Raw genomic sequence first — 6,389 nt, 5'->3', positions numbered from 1 at the left:
TGGATTACTACGTAACAATCGTTGCAAATGAGTGACCCTTATTGTAATGTTATGAACATCGCTGTTCACTGTAGTGAAATGAGGCACAAACTTGGTAATAGTAAGAAAGAAAAAAATGAAGAAAAGAACAAAATTTGAACATTATGAAAATTATGGGTCATTGTTTTAAGGTGCGGAATGCAACATTACCAGTATCAACAGAACAATTACAGGTCAGTGGACCTAAACGAGCTTGGAACATAAAACCCATTAACATGGAGCGAATTGGTGGAAGCAGAAAGCATGAATGACAAATCAAGTGTCAAGTAGTGAGGTGCGGCACCCAAGTACGCCAAGCATGAAACTCGTAGCAACCGTAAAACGTAAGGAACCAACTGGTAAACACATGCCACTGATACGGAATCAACTGGTAATCACAAACTCCAGTGGTACGGAACCAACTGGTAAACACACATTCCAGTGATACGGAATTAACTGGTAATCATAAAATCCAGTGGTACGTAACCAACTGGTAAACACACAGGCCAGTGATACGGAATCAACTGTGAAACAGAAGGCTAACATAAAATCCAGTGGTACGGAACCAACAGGCTGCCACACAATCCAATGGTACGGAACCAATTAAAAGAAAAGGGGTCCAAATAAATACTGCTAAGCCCGAGAAAGCCACAGAAGACGTCACAAAACCATGTAAAGTCAAATCAAGAAAGCGCACTTACATTGTCAATCCGAGTGATGAACAAACCAACCAAACCGAAAGACCACTTGTCAACAGAATTATGCAGAACGAAATGACCGAAAATGGGGCGACAAAGTTCGAATTTCGAACAATCCTAAAGTATTAACAAAATATGACACCATCATGTTGGAAATGCTTGTTATTGTTCCACAAACGGCTCCTCCGACCGACCATCGACAGAAAATGCAATCTTCCAATATGTTACAAAGTTTCGTCCATATTCGACACCGCATAAGAAAGGTACACAAAGCCAGAAAAAAAGCATATCACAGAGTTCATACAGAATTCTGAATGACGAATCCAAAGACTTTCCCAAACTTTCAAAGACCACAAACATAGATTTCCAAGACCTAGGTTCGCTAAAAAAATTTGTATACAAGTTATGTTATTTGAGAAAACAAAGAATGCAAAATAATATAATATTGTTTAATGATGAAATGAATCTGAACGGGTCTTCAAAAGAAAGAAACCAGAAAAACTCGACTACATCTAAATCTAACAACATTGGACAATTTTATTTGTGATCATGGAAAGAAATTAAAATGTTTAGGTTTATTTCAATTTTCAAATACTTTGAAAGACCTCAGAGTAATTAGCTTGATTTTCCCAAACTTTCAAGGCCTTGAAGATGATACCTCATTTTTCCCAAACTGTCAAAGACCTTCAAAGACAGTATGAACCCTGGTATTAGGAAGGTGCACCTATGCTGCAATACCAGATTGATGAATAAATCAACCAAACCGAAAGACTAGGGTTATACATATACCCCCATTAATAGACCGCGAATTTGGAGATAAATTAATTTGGATATTTGAACTTAAGTGCAACGATTTGGCACACTAATGCTATACCATTTGAGCTACTGAAGCTTGCAACAAACGTGGAGTCGTTTGCAATTACTCTTAGGCTATTATATTTGTGAAATGAATTTATGCAAGAGACGATGGGAAGTATATCTACATTTAGCTTCATGGTTCTATGGTTTAATGTTGCGTACGACAGAGAGATCGAGCCGGATAATTGTGTAGACTATTCTGCCCCAATCCCATGCGTATAAATTTTAGAATATCTCCGAATATTAAAATCGGGACTCAATAGATCGTCTATTTCTGATTTCAAATGATGCTGCAATCTTTTACAGATGGAATGACCCAGAATGATTGTGACTTAATGTATAATAAAAGAAACGTTAGCAGAATTTGTGCAATGGAAACAAGTTAATGTAAGAAAATACTTAACTTCCAGGACGATTCGACTCGGTCCAAATTCCGGGAAATGAGGAAGGTAATAAACAAAGTGAGCCGATAACAACGTGGGGAAAATTTCAACAGAAGAAGGAAACACGTCCGCACCCCATAAGGAAATTGGCTCAAATGACGCCGCAGTCCCTATCAGACAGAATCCCTATGCGCGCTGCCGGAGCGAGAGTATTGCGATTGGCTGGGCAGAACAACGTGATTGAAAGCTTTAAATATATTGGCCCTTGACAGCGTGTTACACGACAAATATGGCCGGAAATTGTAGACCCATTCACACATCCCATAAATGTCCTTACGAAAGCGTAAATCGTGATGTGTTTAATGTTTTACATTTGTTGTTGTTTCTTAAACATACTATAATGTTCTAAACATCGATTATTATTAATTAAATATGAAATTGTCCAAAGGTCTCTTGATCGATCGATCAAACGATCGACCATCGTAGCGAGATATGGGTTAAAATCTATTAAATGACGAACATAGGGAATTTTAGTTTGTGTCATCCCACGATATCTCTAGACTTATGAATGATGGTAAAAGTTAAGTCAAACCGATCAAAGGGGGGGGGGTGTATGTGTGTGTATGTGTGTGCGAGAGAGAGAGGGAGAGAGAGAGATTATGGTCGGTGGTGCCGTTACTAAAGCAGAATAATGACTTAGATCAACTGTAACTATATTAAAATATTTTAATTACCTCGTGTTGGTTCGGCATTTCGCTTAGTTTCTATTCCACATTAGGGTACACACTCGGGGATGTGAGGAGTTCGTTCACTAGGTCCATACACAGCTGCCAGTAGTAAATTGTAACTCCGTTTAAAGTGCAAATATATGTATTTGTATGTGATATAAATAAAATATATGTACAGTATGTACGCTATATCAATGATATATCACTCCTTGTATACATTTTTCATTAACAGGAAACTTGGCAAAGCTTGTTTCTTTTTAATGAAAAGGTTATACATCTCTTTAATTTATTAAACGAAAATTTAAGGAACTCATGGTATTGTGAAATAAATGCAAAATAATCATAGAAGCTCTGTAAAACTTAAAAAAAACAAACAAACGAGTGTTCCGAATGAATTCCAGATCCTGAAAGTGTTGATGTACCAAAAGCATTGAATGTGCTGAATACCAACAGTCTTGATGTGGCGTTGTCCAGTATATATATAAATTCACAATAAGTAAAACATATTGCTGAAGTCCATACCGTCATATAAACACTTAGTAATTGCAATAAATAACTTAACTAAATGATTCCTAATAAACTAAATTTAACACATCATTATATATATATCTGCAGATTGATATTAAAACAAGTATAATGACAGAAATTAGAATAACAATAATTGTCCCCTTCTCTCCTTATATGCATATCCATGACTGTCCACCTCTCTACTTATATGCATATCCATGACTGTCCACCTCTCTACTTATATGTATATCCATGACTACTTCGATTCTATGTCGTAATTCTACCCCACATGACATAACACATCATTACATCTCCACATGACCAAAATATATGTCGCAATAGTTCAATTGGTTAAAAGAAAATTACTCAAGCCTTACTCGGGTTCATCATCATGTCTATGTTTGAAACTAATAAACAAACTCTATCTAAAACTAGAATTTACGCTCGGGTACCAAAATACAAACGCACAATATAGACCTACAAAGCATCTCCCCCGAGGAAGAAAAAGAAAGATTTACACAATAAAACTTTCTTGTATGTATTTGTCAAAGTTATAACACTATAATATAAAAATTACTTACTAATAGGAAGTTTTCTTATGGATGACACGAAATGTATTTAAAATAAAGAAATACAGTACTGCTATACACGTGAAAGTGCATTTGCAATCACGTTGTGTTTTCCCTTGATGTTTTTAATGTTAATGTTGTATTTATGCAACATCAAACTCGATCTCAACAAACTCTAACGTTCGTCTTTCATTTTGCTAATGAACGTAAATGACTTTCGTCGCTGAATACAATACTCTGAGAATGGTTTGAATTCATATACACCTCAAAGTGTTGAAAAGCCAATTTCAAAGTCAAACACTCCTTTCCATTACACAATAATTTCTCTAGTGCATTTTTTAGAACAATACCACATATATATGTCTTCTTGAATCAATACTCCAGCGGCCCATACATCACATGCGTTAACATATATTTTAAATGAATAGTTGAAATCAGAGACGATACATCAGATGGCAAATTGCAATAGAAAGTACAGGTCTTAAAATCAATGCTAGCAAAATAGAAACCATGGTATCCTCAAAGACTTGCGAACCCATGTAATCACCGACAGCAAAGGAAATGTACTGAAGCAAATGGAGACCTTCAAGTATCTGAAATCAGTGGTACAAGCTAAGGGAGGAAACGAGGAGGGTGTCAAGCAGAGGACAAAGGTAACCTGGCAAACCTGAAAAGACCTATCAGGTGTAGTCTGTGATCGGAAGATGCCAGTCAAATGAAAAGTATACAAGCAAATGATTAGTCCAGTGTTGATATAGTAATCAGAAGCAAGGTCGTTAAGGTGGAAAGAAGAGCTCCTCTAAAGAACAAAAATAGTAATGCTACGTTGGATACTTAGTAGCTCACTTAAAAAGAGAACAAGAAATGAAGACATGAGCTTAAAGGTTGTGTCAGAGACAAGGTTCCGGAAGCCATATTACGGTTGAATGGGCACGTGGAACGAAGGGAAGAAACATCTGCATCAGAATACTCATGTAGGAAGCAGAGTACGGACAACGGAGTTTAGGACGGCAAAGAAAATAAGCAGCAGAGAGGCTGAACAGACCCGTGGCTGAAACGTCATTTTTGAAGAAGAAAAAACTTCCTACGAAAATGAAAAATATAAGTGTAATGACGCCAAACCAAACCTGTAACTTACCGAGAGTTTCTCTAATTGGGTTAGTTTATTTTGTTACTTTATCTTTGTCGTTAGTTGGGTTTTCTAAATTTGTATGTGCGTTTTCGTTTACCGCGGGACGTTTCGTTGAGGTCACACCCTCTCTGCTCCTATAAATTAAATCATTAATATATCAATAATGGCACCAGCTATGGAGTCTTATGCAGCTAAATTAGCTCGACAGAGATTAGAAGCAATCAAAAAGTTTTTACCTGTTCGTGATTCTCTTGTGTAAAAACTTAAAGAATGTCAAGAATCACAAGATGGTACATACAAATTATTTAAATCTATTACGAATGTTACTGAAACAGTTGCAGAAACTACAGAAGGCATTCGTCCAGCAGTAAGACAAACTGCTGAACAAACTAAAAAGATAGCAAGAACTAAAAAACAAAAAGGAATTTAAGGGATCTTACAGATGGAATAGCTGCTGCTGAACCGCCCCCCCCCCCCCCCACGGAGGAAGAAATACTTCAATGTATTGGCAAAGTTCGTACTGAAGTAGCCGATGTAAAAAGATATCTTGCATCTAAACTTGAAGTAAGGAATGAAAATATTGGATTGATTAAAAATTTTAAAGAAGGTGTTATTGAAGAACTTAAAGATGTTGAAGAGGAAGATTTACCTCGTGTTGCACTTGATAGTTATTTTCAAAAGTCTGAAGTTTTAAAACCTAAGTATGTTAACGTAAATAAAGATAGGAATTTTAAATGGATATATCGTGTGCATTATGACAAACCCCAGGTTAGAAGTAATGATGAAATATATAATTTATATATTTAAGAAATAAATAGCCTTTGGGAGTTACGACTTCAACAACAATAACCACTTTCTCCCCAGCAAGAGCCACAATCTCCCCAGCAAGAAAATTCATATCAACTTCCTTTTATTGGATATTGACAAAATGTAGATGATTGCGATTAAAGATATATCTTCTATATTAAAAAATAGACATTTCAAACATGACAATGATTATCGTAAATGTTTTCGTGATATAGAAAGACAAAAAAATGTATTTGAATCATTAACTAAAGAATCTATTAAAGAAGAAGATATACCTGTATCTACAGGAACTGGTTTGATCGCAATATTTATCACCTCTTATTAATGAAATTGTTGATGATTATCACAGCGACTGAAAACAATTAATTAATAAGCATGTAATTTAAAAATGGTTATACACACTTCTCAACGTGGGCCTGTAATAGTTAGGGTAGTTAACTCACGATTACCAACGTACAAAGCGATTTAGGCGATGGAGTCGGGGATGTCGTTATGGGTGTATTAAAAAAGGATGGCTCCAAAAGCACTACAGATTGCAAAACTGTTAGGGAAGAAAGCCGTTGAAATTATTCGCGATAAAAGTATTAGTGATGTTGGTATTGTTGCTGGTAAAGCATTTCAAAGAAAGATTAGCTCGATTAGTAAGAAGAAAATCACAGCCAGTAAAATTACCCAGCAATGAGGTTATG

The sequence above is a fragment of the Sinohyriopsis cumingii genome, chromosome 7, assembly GCF_028554795.1.
Source record: "Sinohyriopsis cumingii isolate HCF-2022 chromosome 7, ASM2855479v2, whole genome shotgun sequence".
NCBI classification, from domain to species: Eukaryota; Metazoa; Mollusca; class Bivalvia; order Unionida; family Unionidae; genus Sinohyriopsis; species Sinohyriopsis cumingii.
Note: the sequence above shows the minus strand (reverse complement) of the source record.